The 23,819-nt window shown below is 33.6% G+C and overlaps 2 non-coding genes across 2 annotated transcripts; both read left to right on the top strand.

Moving 5' to 3' along the window:
* The first annotated feature begins 9,950 nt into the window (after nt 1–9,950).
* TRNAV-AAC (transfer RNA valine (anticodon AAC)) lies at nt 9,951–10,024 on the top strand. The gene has a single exon. It is a non-coding gene; the product is annotated as a tRNA-Val (tRNA).
* A 13,260-nt stretch (nt 10,025–23,284) lies between these two features.
* On the top strand, nt 23,285–23,358 carry TRNAV-AAC (transfer RNA valine (anticodon AAC)). Its single transcript has one exon. It is a non-coding gene; the product is annotated as a tRNA-Val (tRNA).
* Nucleotides 23,359–23,819: the final 461 nt, after the last annotated feature.

Genomic DNA, 23,819 nt, shown 5'->3' with positions numbered 1-23,819 from the left:
ATATCACCGATCCACTGCTATCGCTATAGAAACATCAGCGCCTTAACCACACTACAAATTTCCTCCCCCACCAATCGCTGCTCTCAAGATCGACGGTGGAGAACTATAGGAGATCTACTTTCAGTCTTCCTTGAAGTACCAACACTTCTTCCTTTTTATTTTTCTTCCTCCTTATTGCAGAACTTTTTGATTCTTCCTGCCTCATTACTGCATAAGGACCAACACTTCTTCCTTTTTTATTTTTCTTTTGATCCTTGTCATTGCTACATACTTCTATTTGCTCCCACATAGTAGTACATATCTTCCATATGTCTTCATCATCTACCTCTGCTGCTCCACTTACTGTTCCCATAGGGAATCATAGTACTTTCTCACATATAGGTCTTATCTCCATAAATGCAGCAACCCTTATCCCCTTTAAATTATCCAAAGGTGGCAACTATGCATCCTGGCGTGCTCAATTTTCTAATCTTTTATTTGGCTATGACCTTCTAGGCTATGTAGATGGCTCTCTTCGTTGTCCATCAGCGATGATCAACATCCCAGGAGCATCCAGTCCAGTATCAAATCCGGATTACAAATTATGGTTACGCTAGGATCGTCTCATTCTTCAAGCAATTCAAGCTTCAATCGCTGGATCCCTTGCCCCACTCATATCTTCGTGTGACATTATTACCGAAGCCTGGTGCAAGTTGCAAACCACCCTAGCAAATCCATCACGAACTTGCATGCTTAGTCTCCTATCTGGACTTATGAATACAAATCAAGAGGGAAGTATTGTTATTGATTATCCGCACAACATAAAGATTATTATCGATAACTTGGCCTTGATAGGTCATTCCCTCAGTGATGAAGAAGTTACTGTCCATATCCTTAATGGCCTAGGAGACGAGTACAAGGAACTGGCAGTAGCAATACGAGCAGGTAATTCACTAGTGTCGTTCGAAGAACTCTACGACAAGCTGACTGACTTTGAGATATATCTCAAGCGTGAGGACAAATTGCCAAGACCATTATCAACATTATCAACATTTCAATCACAACACCCAAGGTGGCTACTTCAATCATCAGCAGTCCTAGCGCCCTCAATACACAAATCAACGAAGAGTTGTCTGTCAATTATGTGATAAAGTCAGTCACTCTACAAAGGTTTATTTATCTCGACCCCGACTTCCTGTACAATCACATTGACCTCAAGCAAATCTCACGACTACTCTAAACACTACTGATCATAATTGGATTGTGGACTCTGGCGCATCACACTACATTACCTTTGATCTACAGAACTTGTCGATCCACAACAACTACAGTGGACATGACGACATTATCATCGATGACGGTAAAGCACTTCCTATTACTCATATTGGTTCCACAATGCTTAATTCACCTACCACAACTTTTACACTCAATGATATTTTATGTGCACCTCACATTAAACACAATCTTATTTCTGTTTCTCAATTTTGCAAACAAAATAATACCTCTATTGAATTCTTTCCTAACTCTTTTCTTGTTAAGGATTTGAACACGGGGGCATCCTTGGTCCAAGGTCAGAGTAAGGATAATGTTTATGAATGATCGTCCGTTCCACAACTCAAACAACCCACTGTTTACTCCTCAGCGGCAACTCCAATCGATGTGTAGCATCGTCATCTCGGTCATCCCTCCCTCTCTATCCAAAATAAATTACTTTCTTATTGTTCTCTTTCTACTCCTACAAATAATGGCTTTTATTGTGATGCTTGTCTCAGTAATAAAAGTCATAGACTCCCTTTTAGTTCTTCCTCCATATCATGTTATACACCATTTGAAATTATTTATACTGATGTTTGGGGTCCTGCTCCCATCACTTCCTTTGAAAAGTTTAGATTTTATGTCATTTTTGTAGACTATTTTACTAAGTACACATGGATTTATCCTCTTCGTCATAAGTCGGAAGTTTCAACAATTTTTACCAACTTTAAAAAGCTGGTCGAAAACTTTTTTCAGTCTACAATTAAAACAGTCTACTATGATGGTGGGGGTGAATATCAAACTCTCACATCCTACCTTTCAACCTGTGGTATCCAACACCTTAAGTCACCCCCACACACTCCTCAACCAGTTTGCTCTGCTGAACACAAACACCGACATATTGTAGAAACTGGTCTCACGCTTCTACATCAAGCCTTCATGCCAGCAACCTTTTAGTCTGTAGCCTTTCAAACTATCGTATACCTTATTAATCGTCTACCCACTCTAGTTCTCCAATACCAGTCTCCATTTGAAAAATTATTTTCTAAATCCCCAAACCTTCAAAAACTCAGAATATTTGGTTATTTATGTTATACATGGCTACGTCCCTATGCCCAACACAAGATAGCGCCAAGATCTAAACCTTGCATCTTTATAGGATATTCTCTTGAACATAATGCCTTTCGATGCTACGAACCAAAAACTCAAAAAAATTTTATTTCACATCATGTTATTTTTATGGAATCTGCCTTTCCATTTCAAAACCACGAGTCTCCTACCATGCTGGCCACTCCAACAAATATACATCACTGGAGTATACCATCGATCCCCTCAAACGAAACTCTTCCCACAACATCCAGTCCTTTTCTTAAAGATCCATACTCCTTTGTTCTCCCGGTTCAACAGCTTCCCACGCCCTCCATTCCTTCTTCACAAGCCTCCCCTCCTACTACCGTAATATCCTCAGAATCATAACAACCGTCTTTACCTAGTACCATTGATGTATCTCAACCTATCTCGACCCCTATCGATGCCTCTCCACCATCTATACCAATAACATAACTTCCAATTCCTAGACATCCAATGACAACACGCTCAAAAGGTGGTATCTTTAAACCACATCAAGTTCTCGACCTGCATGCTATCACCAAATCCTCTTTCGAGACCAGTGAACCTACCACAATTACTCAAGCCCAAAAATCTCCTCACTGGTATAAAGCTATGTGTGAAGAATATGATGCTCTTCTCCATAACTCCACATATACTCTTGTACCTTTTCATCCTACACAAAATATCATCGGGTGTAAATGAGTCTTTCAAATTAAGTGGAACCCCGACGGGTCCGTTGCTCGATATAAAGCACGATTAGTAGCCAAAGGGTTTCATCAATAACCTAGAGTTGACTTCACAGAGACTTTTAGTCCTATAGTTAAACCGACAATAATTTGGCTTATTCTAAGTTTAGCCATCTCCAGAGGCTGGCACTTACGACAACTGGACGTTAACAATGCCTTTTTATAGGGGACTCTAACTGAAGATGTCTTTATGCAACAACCCCCTGGCTTTGTTCATCACCAGTATCGGAGACATGTCTACAAATTACAAAAAGCCATTTATGGTATACTGAACTTGGATCGTTTCTGATATCAATTGGCTTCATCAACTCCAAGTCTGATACCTCTTTATTCCTACGATAATAACATGGAAATACAATATATCTTCTAGTATATGTAGATGATATTATTGTTACAGGTAATGATCCCTTGGAGATTCAGATATTTTTAAAGCAATTGACTGATCGATTCTCCCTCAAAGATTTAGGACCCTTGAGCTACTTTCTGGGAATAGAAGCAACATTTGCATCCTCAGGTCTCCTCCTCTCACAGAGAAAGTATATTTAAGACTTATTATCAAAGAAAAATATGTAGGATGCGAAAGAAATTGCTACTCCTCTCTCTACTAGTGAATCAATCAAATTATGTGATAGCAGCCCTATCATGGACTCAACTCAATATTGACAAGTACTTGGCTCCTTACAGTACTTGGCTCTCACCCGTCTAGATATCTCATTTATAGTCAATAAATTATCTCAATACATGCACCAGCCTTCTGCTATGCATTGATCTGTGGTTAAATGAATTTTGCAATATCTTAAAGAGACCCTTAATCATGGTCTCTTTCTCCGTAAAACCACTCAACTTCATCTCCATGCCTTTGTTGATGCTGATTGGGCGGGAAACTTTGAAGATAAAACCTCCACATCAGGGTATGTCATCTTTCTTGGGTCTAATCCAATCAGTTAGAGTTCTAAGAGGCAAAAGACAGTGTCTCGGTCTACAACTGAAGCTGAATATCGTGCTATTGCTACCGCCGCTACTGAGCTAAATTGGGTCACAAATCTCCTCAAGGAACTTAAAGTTAGCTCTACCCATACTCCTACAATATATTGGGACAATGTTGGAGCTACCTACTTATGTGTCAATCCAGTGTTCCACTCACGCATGAAACACATTACCATCGACTTTCACTTCGTGCGAGATCAAGTTGTCAGACATCAACTTCGTGTCTCTCATGTCCATACGGCTGATCAACTAGCAGACTCACTCACGAAGCCTCTAGCTCGCAAACTATTTTTGTTGCATCGGTCCAAGATTGGTATCCTTGATAGAAGCTCGATCTTGCAAGAGCATGATAACAGAGAGATTTCCTCTGATAACAGAAAATTTTCCTCAATTGCATAGTAGATGAGATTTCCTCAACTACATGAGGCAATCTCTCTACTCAATTAAAGAAATTTTATCTTTCACCATGTATAAATAGACTTCATATGATACTAATTGTAATGTGCTTTTCTTCATTATCTCATTTCTTCTGTTGCCCTTTTGAATATTCATCATCAGAACCTTTTTCAAAGCTATCATCCTCATCTTCATCACTACTGGTGCTCTTCTTTTTTGCAGTCTTTATAATAGGTTTACTAGCGGTAGATGGAACATAATCTAAAACATTTTATTTCTTGAATTATGGCTCATTATCGCTCTCATTCGAACTTTCATCAACTTTAGTTTTGTTCTAAGGCATCTTCTCATCAGTTTGAATTCTGTATGATTTGTTATGTAAGATAGTTTGTATATACCCACAAAAATTTAGATGATTATAGCTTTTATATTATAATGTTGATTCATCAGTAATAGTAGCATGTAAGGAAAATCCAAAAATAATAAGGGAAATACTTTGTTTTTTTGTCATCCTCACGGTTGCTATTAGTTTTCCAAAATTTTTTATCATAAATCATGTATTTTTCATCAAAAAAAATAATATAATATCTTTTTCTTATTAGTTGCCTTATACTAATGAGATTTTGTTTTAAACCAGGAATAAACATCAGATCATTAATAATTTTTTTTACCAAATTTCATATTCACAACAACTATTCATTTTCCTTCCACTTGAACCTTGTTGTCATTTCCCATCTATATTGTAGATTTGATTAAATTATCAAGCCTTTAGAATAAACTTTTGTTCCCTATCATATGATTAATACATCCACTATCTAAAAACCAAGCAAATCTAGAATATTTCTCATCGGATGTTATAAAGAAAATATTTTCTTCATCCCTATTTCATTATTATTTTCCTTATAATAATTTGTTTGATTTTTGTTCTAACATTTTTTTTCAAGATGACCATATTTTTTACAATAAGAGTAGAGAGAAACATTTAGATTTTTATTTTTGTAACAATAATATTTTTCAATTTGTTTAATTTTTTTACGGCAAAAATATCGACGAGTTTCTTTATCACCTTCATTCGAGTTACTTTTACCCTTATTTGATCGAACATGGTCTTTGTTATTTTGATCTCTCCCTTGAGATTTGACTTTTTCTTTTGGTCCTTCTACTGATGTATCTTCATTTGAAGAATATGTTCTGAAGATTGTTTTAAAGATTTATTTATTTTTTATTCATAAACTAAAAGGGATTCTACACTTATTTATTTATTTATTTCTAAAAGATTTATTTATTTCTACACTTATTATATGTATAGAAATTCCAAAGCTATCTACAAGAATGTTGACAAAAGTATAGGTATATTTTTATTTTCAATATTTTATATTTAATTTTATTTAAATTATAATTATTAATTTATTAATTTTATCTTTGTGATTAGATTATTCAAATGATGAAGAAAGGTCAAAAAAACCCTTCTAAACAATTGTTATAGGATGAAGACTTAGTACACTATTAAATGTAGTTGAGGAAAATTGATCTCATTATTACTAAGGAAGTATCATTTAGATATTATAAAGAGTACTTTATTTAACCATTCACTAGATATCTTGATATAATCATATCTCGTGGATTAACTTCAACAATTATATAATGATGGTCTGAAAATGATAAGTTTTTGGTAAATAGAGTCGAACTTATCATTTTCTAGGTCAGATGTATCTCTTCTATTTAATCTATTAAATATTGAAGAAATTATTGATATGAAGGTATCTAGATCTTCTAGGTATCTTACAAGAAAGCATTTTTTATATGAAGGATCAAGCCTTAGCGATTTGGAAAGATGGATGATAGCATCCATGTGAAAATGAGGAATCAGTGATAGATTTTTGTTAAATTTATGTGCCATATATATTTGTATATATATATATATGTATATATATATATATAATATTGTCAAAGCAACTATAGATTGTTATGGTAATTAACATCATTGATTGATAATCTCAACATTTTGAATAACTATAATAAGGTAATAATAGTTTATTCATTTATTTCTAAGAGGATCCTATTAGCGGAAGAGAGAATATAAAGATTTAAATTAAACAAGTGTCATTTTGTTAGCTATTTGAAAAGTTGTCTATTCATATTGTTAGCACAACCGATCATCGGGAGTGGCAGCTAATCTTACGAGGGCTATTGAGTGTCGATAGAAGATCATCTGCTCTCAGTATCATGAGAGGAATATCTAATGTATTCTTGCTTTAACAAATCTTTGGCCAAGGTCATTCGGATCGAGAGAGAAAGAGTTATCCGGGAGAATCCGATTAGAGCGAGACTCGAGAAGAAACCGTATGGGCCTGACAGCACCATGCCCGGTATATAATCTATAGTATATTAGATGGACAAGAGACTATAGGTACATTGTAACTAAGGACAGATAGGTCCAAAAGGATTGGATTCCCCTATATCGTCTAGGGATTACGACGTAGTAGTATGACTCACGGTTAGCTCCATATTGGGCCTAGAGGGTCACACACATATGGTAGGTATTGCGATGAGTAGAGGTTCAGATATGAGATATCCGTAGGAGCCCCTATTTTATTGGATATCCAATAAGTCCCTAAATTATTAGATCCTATGGATGAGATCTAATAAGAGCTAATGAGAGTTTATTGGATAGAGATCCACTAATTAAAGAGGCTTGAGTAGTTGGATGGAAGTCTAATACCCAATACGACAAGATCCATTAATGTTAAGTTGACAGGGGACCTCTATAAATAGGAGGGAACCAATGATTCATATGCTAGAGTCATTTTGTGTTACCATCTCCTATTCTCCTCTCCCCCTCTCCTCCTCAAATAGCATACCTAGAGACTTAAGGAACATCGTCGCAACCTTGCTTGTGGATCACCACTAGAGAGGAGAACACTTGACCTCATTTACCCTCTCCTAGAGATTTGCAAGAATTCAGGGATATACAATCACCCGAGGTAACACAATCTTTAATATACGCAGTTAAGTTTCACGGATTTTACGCACCAATATTCATACAACGATGAACACATTGATGAGAAATTTAAAAATTTTATTTTTATGTTCTTCCGCGGCCCATGTCATGTCGCCTCCTAGATTTTCATAGAATAATAATAACAAAAAAGATTGCGCAGTGTATCACACATGTCATCACTTACGTGATTGGTTTGTAGAGCACTTGTAACTAGTAGTTTGTAAATTAAGTATAATCTTCAAGGATGCCTATAACTAGTAACCTGTAACTAGTAGTTTGTAAATTATGCGATTGGTAGTTTTATGAGCATGTCCCTGCTATGTCGTCAACTGAAGTACAATCTTCAAGGATGCTTATTTGTATTGTAAGTAAATTACATAACTATTTGTATTGTAGGTAAGTTACGTAGATGTGTATAGTTTGTAAATTATTGTATTAGTAATTTGGTATAATATGATATCAAAAGTTATGATCTTTAATAGTGATGGTTTTGTTAGCACGTCCTGTGCTTTAAGTCGGACATAAAATCACAAACAACTAAAATGATTTCAAAAATATCATATGATATAGTTAGTTATTCTAAAATTAGATTTGTAATTGTATGTTGTTTTGAAAAGTTGTCGTAATGATCATTTTTCATTATTTGATGAGCTACCACATAAAGGTTCACTTGTAGGTTAAATTCATACAATTATAGTTTATTTTAGATAACTAAGTAATGAATTTGTGTCTTATTCTAACAACAAGACACTCATGAAACATTCGATGCATGTATAGATGATGTCCAAGATGAGTAACGCAAGACACTTGAACCCCAACAATCACAATACAAAAATTGTGATACATGTCTTGATGTTCTTAGGACATTCATGTTCTTTGTGAGGCAACATTGTTAGGGTGATGCAATCGGCAAAATGTTACCCAATGAGCTTAAAAAAATGTGTACTAATGATAAAAATATAAGGTCTACAAACTTATATCGTGCAATCTCTATGAAATGAGTAGTCATAAGAAGAAAAGAATGAAGAAAAATTGTGAAAAAGAGATGATGAAGAATATAACTAAGCGTTCCTACCATGAACCCTTGGAAAAGAATAAACTAGATGAGGTGGACCTAAATATCATTTCTCTTCTCCATGATGAAGGACCAAGTAAAGCCAAATCTCAAGGACGAAGATTAACTAAGAAAAAGAGATGACAACAATTTTAAAAGTTGTTAATAGTTTTTATAAGATACCAAACAAACTTAGAAGATGTCTAAACTGAGTTATTTTGATCTCGTAGACTATTAAGAAAAATGAAGTCACTATAAAAGAAGAAGTGGTATTAATCTTATGCAAGCTAAAGTTGATGTCATAAGTTACATGATAATTTTTACTTATAGCTTGATTGTATATAATAACTATTCCGTTTATTGTTAAATATAAGACAACTAACATTTCCTTGATGTTATAATTCACCTATCGAAGTTATTTGGAAAGACGACATATGCCACCTCACCTTGTATTGTTTCTTGAAGTTGATAATTTTCAGTAATATGGTAGACAGGGATATAATAGATATATATGCCAATATTCTAATTCGAAAGGCACTAGCATTGTCACTTGAAGAATCTTATGTGATGTTGATAGTAATGTATGCGGGATTCGAGATACATATATATTTAGAATTTCTCAATATTTTTCTTATTTATTATAGGATTTTAGGCTAGTGAAATTGGTGATATTGTTTAGAAATGTTTCAAAGTACACGGTCACGAATTATTTAGACAAAACAGTAAGATTGATAAAGGAGGGCCAATTAAATATATTTTTCTATTATTTAGACAAAACAGCAAGATTGTCAATATAATATGGGATATATTATATTTGGGATAAATTAAAACACAATGTTTCTATCACATAGGAGGATTGATAAAAAATAATATGAAATATTTTGTAAAACTTAGAAGGCACTAAGATGGACTTTTATAATGTCTTTTCTATTTTAGACATTTTTTGATTTTTTTCTGAATTATTCAACATCAAAATAATGTGTCATTTCCTGATTTTCTATTTTTATTTTTGCTGCAATGTTGTTCCCCATTATTCATCTAAATTTTTTTATGAAAGCTTTGAATTTATTCCCAATGGGCATATGTCACCATTTATCTAATTTAAATATTTTTTTTATTTTTCAACATCTTAACTATGTGCCAATTTCTAATTTTCTCTATATTTTTCTATTTCCACCAAAAGATAATGGATCCATGCAATATTTTTTGAGATTTGAAATTCTAAATTGGTCCAAAATAATTAGAATAGAGAATATACTGCAACTTACATTTCCAATGTAATTTCCTTCAACTTCTTTTTGTCTTTGTTTTTTTGGGTAAGTAAAAGAATTTCCTTCAACTTTGGACAACCAAACAATTAGAATATATTAAGATATGTTACAATATAATAATATAAGTCATTAAAATTAAGATTGTTTGTCGGGGTGTCGTGGTGTAGTTGGTTATCACGTCAGTCTAACACACTGAAGGTCTCCGGTTCGATTCCGGTCGACGCCAATTGTTAAAATTCTTTGTCACTAAAATTAAGTTTTAACTAACTTGTTTCACCATAAAATCCTATCTAAATGGCATTGCCCTCAAATTGATGATACATATGAGAATTTACATGATCAACGATTGTATCCAAATTGTTCATACCTTGAACATTTATTTTTTATCTTGCCATGTGCTGATTCAATTCTTTCTTTTTTTCTTCTACCAGCTTGTACGATGCTTCTTAGAGATAATATGATACGATCATATTCTCATTCTCATTGTATCCAATATTATTTGCTTCTTGTAAGAAAAATCTTATCATTATTGGTCTTCTTGTATGTGTCAACTCTATAATAATCTTTACCAAAGGAATATGGATTACCATTCCTATACTTAATAGCATGAGAACATAAATTCTCAAAATGCCTACACGAACAACTTTTTATCTCATATAATTGTCTTATAAGATGTTTGCACTTATAATTCAGTATGAGTATGAAGAAAGATACTATAGTATCGACCATTGTCCTTTGCCTTAGCAAATTGATCCTCGATGAAACTTATCAAAGTTGATTTTAAATTGTTATCTATTTTATGATGAATGTAGAACTATTCAACAATATTCTTCATAGTCATTTCAATCACAAAATTAGTAAGTTACGAACATCCTTTAAGTAATGAATTCATACTTTCTAATACATTTGTAGTGAGTATTATGTAACAATCATTAGGGAAAAATACAAAACCCCATTTCTCCTTCTCAATTTTTTAATTTTAATATAATATTTTTGTGATTTTCTCTCAACTTTTGCATGCATTCACTAAATTTGTATATAGTTTAAAATAATATATTATTTTAGATTATAAAATAATATATATAATTTTATTATTATTTAGGTTATAAAATAATATATATATATATAATAAAATAACTTTAATGTCATTCAAATGTCATACCTGACTAACAAAAAGATTATTATGGGAATAATCATCATTTTCAACTAAAGAAATTTATGTATTTAACAATATACCATTATTTTGCTATAATCATAATCAACAGGTACTTTGTTTGGTATTATCTATCCTCACTTAAAACAACTCATTCACCAACAACATATGAGACATCATAAATATTATGGTTAAATTTGCCTTCAACCTATTCTTGTATTCTTTTTTTAGTCAATTTATTTTCAAAGACATCACCACTATTATCATTTTCGTCATAATAAAATGGATAATTTAAGTCTATAGGAGTGCCAAAACCTTAGCTACTTACCAATTGACTTTCATCCCAACTTGATATCTAGCCTAATGTCTATCTATCAATATTATTAAAAATAAAAAAAAATACTTCATCAGGAAGTGGATCCATCCTATAGTAAGATCATTAGAATAGAAAGAAAGATAAACCTATGTGGATAATTCCTTGAGTCAACCTTGTAACATTTTCATTGGATAGAAACCCAAATAAATTTGCGTAGGGCTATGATTAAATCATAATATGCTTTACTCAGTTAATGTGTCCATTAATGATCATGATTAGATTTTAAAATTTTCTAAAAGGAAATCACATGAGGTCTTGACCTTTGTTATAGGTGTTTCCATAAGTTTTTTAAAATAATAAAAATTTACTATATCCTAATAAATATTTTCACCCTAATTTATTTATTTAAATCTAAATTTTTATCTTTTATTTTATCTAATTATAACTATATTATTTAATCTTAACACATCCTCTTAATTCAAATAGTTGTAACTTGAAGTTGTCTTCGAAAAAAAAAATTTACAAAAGCTTTTGTAAAGATATCGATAAATTGGTCTTCGATGATGCATCCACCATTTTACATCTTTAACCTTCTTCGGAGTCTTTAATGGTTGCTTATTTTCACTTTTATTAGAAGACTCGTGAGAATGACTATTGTCTTTTAATGCTTAAGACTTCTTAACTTATTGCCCTTTTGAATAATCATCATCGGAACTTTTTTCAAAGCTATCATCCTCATCTTCATCACTACAGGTGCTCTTCTTTTTTGCAGTCTTTGTAATAGGTTTACTAGCAGTAGATGGAATATAATCTAAAACTTTTTGCTTCTTGAATTATGGCTAATTATTGCTCTCATTAGAACTTTCATCGACTTTAGTTTTGTTCTAAGGCATCTTCTCATCAGTTTGAATACCGTAGGATTTGTTATATAAGATAGTTTGTATAGACTCACAAAAATTTAGATGATTATAGCTTTTATATTATAATGTTTATTCATCAGTAATAGTAGCATGTAAGGAGAAATCCAAAGATAATAAGGGAAATACTTTGTTTTTTGTCATCCTCACAATTGTTATTAGTTTTCCAAATTTTTATCATAAATCAAGTATTTTTCATCATAAAAAATAATATAATATCTTTTTCTTATTAGTTGCCCTATACTAATGAGATTTTGTTTTCAACTAGGAATAAACATCATATCATTAATAAATTTTTTACCAAATTTCGTGTTCACAACAACTATTCATTTTCCTTCTACTTGAACCTTGTTGTCATTTCCCATCTATACTGTAGATTTGATTAAATAATCAAGCCTTTAGAATAAATTTTTGTTCCCTGTCATATGATTAATACATCCACTATCTAAAAACCAAGCAAATCTAGAATATTTCTCGTCGGATGTTATAAAGAAAATATTTTCTTCATCCCTTTTTCATTATTATTTTCCTTATAATAATTTGTTTGATTTTTGTTCTAACAATTTTTTTCAAGATGACCATATTTTTTACAATAAGAGCAGAGAGAAACATTTAGATTTTTATTTTTGTAACAATAATGTTTTTCAATATGTTTAATTTTTTTACAGTAAAAACATCGACAGGTTTCTTTTTTACCTTCATTCGAGTTTCTTTTACCCTTATTTGATCGAACATGGTCTTTGTTATTTTGATCTCTCCCTTGATATTTGACTTTTTTTTTTGGTCTTTCTTCTGATATATCTTTATTTGAAGAACATGTTCTGAAGATTATTTTGAAGATTTATTTATTTTTTATTCATAAACTAAAAGAGTGTCTACACTTATTTATTCATTTATTTCTAAAAGATTTATTTATTTCTTCACTTATTATATGTGTAGAAATTCCAAAGCTATCTACAAGAATGTTGACACAAGCATAGGTATATTTTTATTTACAATATTTTATATTTAATTTTATTTAAATTATAATTATTAATTTATTAATTTTATCTTTGCGATTAGATCATTCGAATGATGAAGAGAGGTCAAAAAGCCCTTGTAAACAATTGTTATAGGACAAAGCCTTAGTACACTATTAAATGTAGTCGAGGAAAATTGGTCTTTTTATTACCAAGGAAGTATCATTTAGATATTATAAAAAGTACTTTATTTGACCATTTCCTAGATATCTTTGATATAATCATATCTCATGGATTAACTTCAACAATTATATAATGATGGTATGAAATTGATAAGTTTTTGGTAAATAGAGTCGAACTACCATTTTCTATGTCAGATGTATCTCTTCTTTTTAATCTATTGAATATTGAAGAAATTATTGATATGAAGGTATCTAGATCTTCTAGGTATCTTACAAGAAAGCATTTTTTTTATGAAGGACCAAGCCGTAACGATTTGGAAATGTGGATGATAGCATTGTATCCATGTGAAAATGAGGAATCAGTGATGTATTTTTGTTAAATTTATGTGCTATATATATATATATATATATATATATATATATATATATATATATATATATATATATATATATATATATATATATTATCAAAGTAACTATAGATTGTTATGGTAATTAACATCATTGATTGATGATCTCAAAAGTTTAAATAAGTATAATCAGGTAATAATAGTTTATTCATTTATTTCTAAGAGGATCCTATTAGTGGAAGAGAGAATATAAAGATTTAATTTAAACAAGTGTCATTTTGTTAGCTATTTGAAAAGATGTATATTCGTATTGTCGGTAAGTTACTTAGATGTATATAGTTTGTATTAGAAAATTATAGAGAGCATCATATGTGTAGCAAAAAATAAAAATAAAAATTAGTTTTCTAAAAATAGATTTATTAAATAATCGTATGAAGATCAGGAGTATAAAACTCAAAAACAATAAAAACTGTGTAATTGCATAAAGTGGTTGAGACCTCACTTAGGAGAGATCGTATATCCCCAAAACTGTAGATCTCAGTCCATAGATGAAGGAGCTCTTATAAACTCCTCTCTAGTGGTACTCCATATAACGGATGCAGCGACAACACACCTCCTTGTGCAACGCGTTCTTTCCTTACATTCACGCACTACTACACTGTAGTAACGAAAGAGGGATTGGTCTTTCTGACTATCCTCTCACACCAAAGAGTGGATAGTTAGTTGGAGGAAAAGGTAGAGAGGAGATATGGAGGAGGCGATAGTAGAGGTCTAGCTATTATTTCTTTTAATCCCAACTCCTATTTATAGAGTTGGATCCTTCTTTTTGAGGATTGGATTTCTATTCAATAACCCTTGGCTTAATGAATATTGGATATGCTAGTCATAGGTGCACCCACAAGCTAATCATATGAGTGATGACATGTGTGATATGACATACACTTTTTTTGCTTATTATTATTCTAATATTTTATTATTTTATATTGCTCGATGCACGTGTGATATGACATGCACGGTGATGTCCATGGATCTGTATAATAGGAATCGAATCATGATGAGATTACGATAATGAGGCCGCTTCATCTTTAAACACAGACCTTAAATAATCTTGGTCATAGGTTACTCGAGAGGGATATCGAGATAACCAGATAGATTAGTGTATTGTATACGTATCAATATGATAGAAGCAACTCGTCTCATAGCTGCTCATGTGGAGATACTATGGCTATAGTGTAGGTGCTAATTGGAGAATGAGTTTACTGATTAATCTGCTCATGGAATATTGGATGGTTGATGATACCTCATTATCAAACAACGATTCCGTCATCCTAATGGTGTACCTGATCCTTAGACTTAAGACACTAAAGATGTTTTATATGAGTACTACACTTTTTGATTCTAGACTTATAGGTTTGGAAGTTCTAGATTTAGCACAATCGATCATCGAGAGTGGTAGCCAACCTTACGAGGGATATATTGTGTCGATAGAAGATCATCTGCTCTTAGTATTATGAGAGGAATATCTAATATATTCTTGCTTAAACAAATCTTTGGCCAAGGTCATTCGGATTGAGAGAGAAAAAGTTGTCCGGGAGAATCCGATTAGAGCGAGACTCGAGAATAAACCGTTTGGGCATGACAACACTATGCCCGGTATACAATCTCTAAGATATTAGATGGATGAGGGACTATAAGTACACTGGAACTGAGGACAGATAGGTCCAAAAGGATTGGATTCCCCCTATATCGTCTAGGGCCTACGACATAGTGTCACGGACTTAGCTAGTTTTGCCTAAATCGTGCGGCACCTTTACGTGTCTGTCCGCAAAGGTCAGCCTCCCCGAAGCCTCCTAGGGTCCCTTAGAACCTACAAAAGAAAAAACGGGATAGAGAAAATGCCTCACTCGGGATCCACAAGTAAACATTTTCGAAAACACTTCATAGACTATGCAAATTATAAACAAACTTTACAAGCTCTGAACAGTTGCACAACAAAGGGTCAAAATGGTCCACTACAGATCGAAAATCTCTCTCAAGTGTCTACATGATATAACCTTTATTTACATGTCTAAAGTGGCCACCAAACCCAACTAAAATAGGACTATTAAGCCTTCGGCCGTCCCTCTACATGTTGTGTAAAGCATGAACATACCAAAAGACACGGTCATACATATGCATTATATCACACATCCTGTTTAGAAGTTTACCTATGACATTCTCCCCTACTTATTCCTTCGACATCCTCGTCTCGTCAAAGCCTTTGCTGACACTACAACTCCTCGCCTTTGCTGAGTCTTCAATCTTTCGCTGCAACTGCAATGCGCCTTTTGGCTCCCAGCTGCTATTGTTGAGTAGTCAAACTTTTGATCCACTATACTACGTCAACTCGCCAATGACTCTGACTCTAGTGTGGGGTTGGCTGAGTTGTGTTGATCCCTGTTGGTTCCTGCGGATCCTCCAGATGAAGGAAAAGATCATCCTAACTATGTGCTAGTCTCTCAAATATCTCATCCTGCTTGAACTGGGTGGATGCTTGTTGGAGTTTTAACGAGCATCACCTCGCAAACTTCTGAAGTTTTGGGTCCTTCCTCTATAAAATGTATATTGACTCTTCTTTCATTTAGTTGTCACTTCCAAGTAGGTTTGCATCACTTCCGCTTTCGATTGGCATTTTGTTGGGAAATGAACCGGACAATCTACTCTTAGTAGCACTGACCACCGTTGGTGAGGATTTGACAACTATTATCTTCCATTATCTTTGAAAGGTCTTTGAACCTGTGCAAAGCTTCTCTGTTGGATAGTAAGAGAATTGAGGTACCCAGTTTCACATATTCTCTTAAGAGTTGAGAAGGCAAAGGTTACTTGACTTCGCCCGCCTCCTCGAGGTTGTACATCATGCATCGAGCTGGTTACTGGCCTTCGCTTGCTCTTTGCTCACACTTATGAAGCACTGGAAGTGTTTGCACTCCTTGCGTTGAGTTAGTTACTGTAATTCACCTTCTCAATACCATCGAACTTCTGGAATACAGGAAGTTTTCACCCCAACTTAGAGTAATTCTCTAATAGATTTGGTCGCCTCTGGGATTGTACCATCTTCTCCATTAACTCTGCCGCCTACTCCATTGAGTAGCAAAGGTACAGCACTACGTACTACCTGCTTCGTTCCTTGGTCATACACTCTTGCATGACCCGAAGTCCTTTACTTTCAGCTATCTTGATAAGAAGTTCGTTGACACCGGTCTTATAAAGTTCCTTGGCCTCTGCCCTTTAGCTTTGTCTCGGTACTTGGAGTTTGCCTCTACATGCTCCACCTCCTCAGCCCCTTTTACGACCAAGCGCTCTCCCTCCATGAGAGCAAGGGATCAATTACTTTCACAGAAATCCCGCCTTTATGATACCATGGCGCTGCCATGCCCATCGCCCTACTATCCGTCACCTCGCATCTGTATCCCTTTTCTTAATGATCAGTAGATATATCTCTATGGCACTTCTCTGAGTCCACTTCTATTCTAACTGATGCTTGATTTTGGATCGCTAAGTCCCTCTGGACTCATCATCACTTCCTCGCCCCTTTCGACCCCCTACTTCAACACCTCTGTGTTCTCCAAGCAGCTTCCTTTGGTCGATAGAAAGACAAACTGCAACTCCCATGCATGGCCTCTGCCATCACGTTGTAGGGTTTGTACCGATTTTATTCTCCTTAGCTTCCTTGGTAGCAACGTTGTCCTCTGACTTGCCGAGTTCCCTTAAGCGAATATGGGCTCTAGAGCTATCCAACTCTCCAGTTACTTTGATTATACCTCTGCATGATCAAGTCCCTCCCATGGGACTCACTGGTACTTGCATTTGAACTTTTTCCTTGGTGGAACATAGCCCCCATATGCTGATGACCAAGGCTTTCATCCGATGTAAAATTCGATGCACGTATGGAAGACCCGCCTCTCTGGTACCATGGCCTTCACTCCTTGAATCCATAGCCCTTCTTGCCGTCGTGTTGTTCCCCGAAGTGGAGCTTCCAGTAGCTCCCGATCACACCTCTGTATGATCTAGTCCCTCACGGGACTATGTCATGTGTATCGCATTGCCACGAACTTTTTCACCACGATCTGTTGCACCATGTCGCCTCCTGGTGACATCTCTATTGCATTATGATCCTTGTGGGATAAACTCGAATTGTGATCCCTTCATGTGGCCTATGCCAATATATCGTAGTGTTTATTTCACCTTCGATTTTGTTCGCTCCTTTGGCAATCGACCTTCATCTACCCGCTCTTGAGTCACACCTAGATGAAGCACCGCTCTAGGATAGTTTGTCGCCTAGTAGCTCCCGAAGTCCACCGACTTCACTGCAATTAGATTATAATTATTAATTTATTAATTTTATCTTTGTGATTAGATTATTCAAATGATGAAGAAAGGTCAAAAAGCCCTTCTAAACAATTGTTATAGGATGAAGACTTAGTACACTATTAAATGTAGTCGAGGAAAATTGATCTCATTATCACTAAGGAAGTATCATTTAGATATTATAAAGAGTACTTTATTTGTCCATTACCTAGATATCTTGATATAATCATATCTCATGGATTAACTTCAACAATTATATAATGATGGTATGAAAATGATAAGTTTTTGGTAAATAGAGTCGAACTTATCATTTTCTATGTCAGATGTATCTCTTCTATTTAATATATTAAATATTGAAGAAATTATTGATATGAAGGTATCTAGATCTTCTAGGTATCTTACAAGAAAACATTTTTTATATGAAGGATCAAGCCTTAGCGATTTGGAAAGATGGATGATAGCATCCATGTGAAAATGAGGAATCAACAATGGATTGTTGTTAAATTTATGTGCCAAATATATTTGTATATATATATAAATACATATATATATACATATATATACATACATATATATATACATATATATACATACATATATATATACATATATATACATACATATATATATACATATATATATATATATGTATGTATATATATATAATATTGTCAAAGCAACTATAGATTGTTATGGTAATTAACATTGATAATCTCAACATTTTGAATAACTATAATCAGGTAATAATAGTTTATTCATTTATTTCTAAGAGGATCCTATTAGTGGAAGAGAGAATCTAAAGATTTAAATTAAACAAGTGTCATTTTGTTAGCTATTTGAAAATTTGTCTATTCATATTGTAGGTAAATTACTTAGATGTATATAGTTTGTATTAGAAAATTGCAGAGAGCATCATGTGTAGCGAAAAATAAAAATAAAAACTAGTTTTCTAAAAGTTGATTTATCAAATAATCGTGTGAAGATCAGGAGTATAAAACTCGAAAACGATAAAAACCATGTAACTGCATAAAGTGGTTGAGACCTTCTCACCTAGGGGAGATCGTATATCCCCAAAACTGTAGATCTCAGTCCATGGATGAAGGAGCTCTCAGAAACTCCTCTCTAGTGGTACTCCAAACAACGGATGCAGCGACGACGCACCTCCTTATGCAACGCATTCTTTCCTTACATTCACGCACTACTACACTGCAGTAACCAAAGAGGGATTGGTCTCTCTTGCTATCCTCTCACACCAAAGAGGGGATAATCAGTTGGAGGAAACGGCAGAGAGGAGATGTTGGAGGAGGTGATAGTAGAGGTCTAACTATGATTCCTTTTAATCCCAACTCCTATTTATAGAGTTCGATCCTTCTTTTTGGGGATTTGATTTCTATTCAAAAACCCTTGACTTAATGAATATTGGATCTGCTAGTCATAGGTGCCCCCGCAAGCTAATAATATGAGTGATGAGACGTGTGATATGACATACACTTTTTTTGCTTATTATTATTCTAATATTTTATCATTTTATATTGCTCGATGCACGTGTGATATGATATGAACTTGTGATGTTCATGGATCTTTGCAATGGGAATCGGATCGTGATGAGATCATGATAATGAGATCGATTCATCTTTAAACGTAGACCTTAAATAATCTTGGTCATAGGTTACTCAAGATGGACATCGAGATAACCAGACAGACTTGTGTATTGTATACCCGTCAATATGATAGAGGCGATTGGTCTCATAGCTGCTCATGTGGAGACACTATGGCTATAGTGTATGTACTAATTGGAGAATGAGTTCACTAATTAATCTACTCACGGAATACTGGATGGTTAATGATAACTAATTGTTAAACAGTGATTCTGACATCCTAGCTGTGTACCTAATCCTTAGACTTGAGACACTAAGGATGTCTTGTATGAGTACTCTACTTTTTGGTTCTGGACTTATAGGTTTGGAAGTTCTAGATTTAGCACAACCGATCATTGAGAGTGGCAACTAACCTTACGAGGGCTATTGAGTGTCGATAGAAGATCATCTACTCTCAGTATCATGAGAGGAATATCTAATGTATTCTTGCTTTAACAAATCTTTGGCCAAGGTCATTCGGATCGAGAGAGAAAGAGTTATCCGGGAGAATCCGATTAGAGCGAGACTCGAGAAAAAACCGTATGGGCCTGGCAGCACCATGCCCGGTATATAATCTATAGTATATTAGATGGACAAGAGACTATAGGTACATTATAACTGAGGACAGATAGGTCCAAAAGGATTGGATTCCCCTATATCGTCTAGGGATTACGACGTAGTGGTATGACTCACGGCTAGCTCCATATTGGGCCTAGAGGGTCACACACATATGGTAGGTATTACGATGAGTAGAGGTTCAGATATGAGATATACGTAGGAGCCCCTATTTTATTGGATATCCAATAAGTCCCTAAATTATTAGATCCAATAGATGAGATCTAATAAGAGCTAATGAGAGTTTATTGGATAGAGGTCCACTAATTAAAGAGGCTTGAGTAGTTGGATGGAAATCCAATACCCAATACGACAAGATCCATTAATGTTAAGTTGACAGGGGACCTCTATAAATAGGAGGGAACCAATGATTCATATGCTAGAGCCTTTTTGTGTTACCATCTCCTATTCTCCTCTCCCCCTCTCCTCCTCAAATAGCATACCTAGAGACTTAAGGAACATCGTCGCAACCTTGCTTGTGGATCACCACTAGAGAGGAGGACACTTGACCTCATTTACCCTCTCCTAGAGATTTGCAAGAATTCAGGGATATACAATCACCCGAGGTAACACAATCTTTAATATACGCAGTTTTAAGTTTCACGGATTTTACGCACCAATCTTCGTACAACGATGAACACATTGATGAGAAATTTAAAAATTTTATTTTTATGTTCTTCCGCTGCCCATGTCATGTCGCCTCCTAGATTTTCATAGAATAATAATAACAAAAAAGATTGTGTAGTGTATCACACATGCCATCACTTACGTGATTAGTTTGTAGAGCACTTGTAACTAGTAGTTTGTAAATTAAGTACAATCTTCATGGATACCTATAACTAGTAACCTGTAACTAGTAGTTTGTAAATTATGCGATTGGTAGTTTTGCGAGCATGTCCCTGCTATGTCGTCAACTGAAGTACAATCTTCATGGATGCTTATTTGTATTGTAAGTAAATTACATGCCTATTTGTATTGTAGGTAAGTTACGTAGATGTATATAGTTTGTAAATTATTGTATTAGTAATTTGGTCTAATATGATATCAAAAGTTATGATCTTTGAGAGGGATGGTTTTGTTAGCACGTCCCGTGCTTTAAGTCGGAAGTAAAATCACAAACAACTAAAATGATTTCAAAAATATCATATGATATAGTTAGTTATTCTAAAATTAGATTTGTAATTGTATGTTGTTTTGAAAAGTTGTCGTAATGATCATTTTTCATTATTTGATGAGCTACCACCTAAAGGTTCACTTGTAGGTTAAATTCATACAATTATAGTTTATTTTAGATAAATAGGTAATGAATTTGTGTCTTATTCTAACAACAAGACACTCATGAAACATTCGATGCATGTATAGATGATGTCCAAGAAGAGTAACGAAAGACACTTGAACCCCTACAATCACAATACAAAAATTGTGATACATGTCTTGATGTTCTTAGGACATTCATGTTCTTTGTGAGGCAACATAGTTAGGGTGATGCAATCGGCAAAATGTTACCCAATGAACTTAAAATAATGTGTACTGATTATAAAAATATAAGGTCTACAAACTTATATCGTGCAATCTCTATGAAATGAGTAGTCATAAGAAGAAAAGAATGAAGAAAAGTTGTGAAAAAGAGATGATGAAGAATATAACTAAGCGTTCCTACCATGAACCCTTGGAAAAGAATAAACTAGATGAGGTGGACCTAAATATCATTTCTCTTCTCCATGATGAAGGACCAAGTAAAGCCAAATCTCAAGGACGAAGATTAACTAAGAAAAAGAGATGACAACAATTTTAAAAGTTGTTAATAGTTTTTATAAGATACCAAACAAACTTAGAAGATGTATGAACTGTGTTATTTTGATCTCGTAGACTATTAAGAAAAATGAAGTCACTATAAGAGAAGTGGTATTAATCTTATGCAAGCTAAAGTTGATGTCATAAGTTACATGATAATTTTTACTTATAGCTTGATTGTATATAATAACTATTCCGTTTATTGTTAAATATAAGACAACTAACATTTCCTTGATGTTATAATTCACCTATCGAAGTTATTTGGAAAGACGACATATGCCACCTCACCTTGTATTGTTTCTTGAAGTTGATAGATTTCAGTAATATGGTAGACAGGGATATAATAGATATATATGCCAATATTCTAATTCGAAAGGCACTAGCATTGTCACTTGAAGAATCTTATGTGATGTTGATAGTAATGTATGCGGGATTCGAGATACATATATATTTAGAATTTCTCAATATTTTTCTTATTTATTATAGGATTTTAGGCTAGTGAAATTGGTGATATTGTTTAGAAATGTTTCAAAGTACACGGTCACGAATTATTTAGACAAAACAGCAAGATTGATAAAGGAGGGCCAATTAAATATATTTTTCTATTATTTAGACAAAACAGCAAGATTGTCAATATAATATGGGATATATTATATTTGGGATAAATTAAAACACAATGTTTCTATCACATAGGAGGATTGATAAAAAATAATATGAAATATTTTGTAAAACTTAGAAGGCACTAAGATGGACTTTTATAATGTCTTTTCTATTTTAGACATTTTTTGATTTTTTTCTGAATTATTCAACATCAAAATAATGTGTCATTTCCTGATTTTCTATTTTTATTTTTGCTGCAATGTTGTTCCCCATTATTCATCTAAAATTTTTTATGAAAGCTTTGAATTTATTCCCAATGGGCATATGTCACCATTTATCTAATTTAAATATTTTTTTATTTTTCAACATCTTAACTATGTGGCAATTTCTAATTTTCTCTATATTTTTCTATTTCCACCAAAAGATAATGGATCCATGCAATATTTTTTGAGATTTGAAATTCTAAATTGGTCCAAAATAATTAGAATAGAGAATATACTGCAACTTACACTTCCAATGTAATTTCCTTCAACTTTGGACAACCAAACAATTAGAATATATTAAGATATATTACAATATAATCATATAAGTCATTAAAATTAAGATTGTTTGTCGGGGTGTCGTGGTGTAGTTGGTTATCACGTCAGTCTAACACACTGAAGGTCTCCGGTTCGAGTCCTGGCGACGCCAAATGTTAAAATTCTTTGTCACTAAAATTAAGTTTTAACTAACTTGTTTCACCAAAAAATCCTATCTAAATGGCATTGCCCTCAAATTGATGATACATATGGGAATTTACATGATCAACAATTGTATCCAAATTGTTCATACCTTGAACATTTATTTTTTATCTTGCCATGTGCTGATTCAATTCTTTTTTTTTTTCTTCTACCAGCTTGTACGATGCTTCTTAGAGATAATATGATACGATCATATTCTCATTCTCATTGTATTCAATATTATTTGCTTCTTGTAAGAAAAATCTTATCATTATTGGTCTTCTTGTATGTGTCAACTCTATAATAATCTTTACAAAAGGAATATGGATTACCATTCCTATACCTAATAGCATGAGAACATAAATTCTCAAAATGCCTACATGAACAACTTTTTATCTCATATAATTGTCTTATAAGATGTTTGCACTTATA

The sequence above is a fragment of the Musa acuminata genome, chromosome BXJ1-2 (assembly GCF_036884655.1).
Source record: "Musa acuminata AAA Group cultivar baxijiao chromosome BXJ1-2, Cavendish_Baxijiao_AAA, whole genome shotgun sequence".
Classification (NCBI taxonomy): domain Eukaryota; kingdom Viridiplantae; phylum Streptophyta; class Magnoliopsida; order Zingiberales; family Musaceae; genus Musa; species Musa acuminata.
This window is presented reverse-complemented; position numbering and strand designations above follow the sequence as displayed.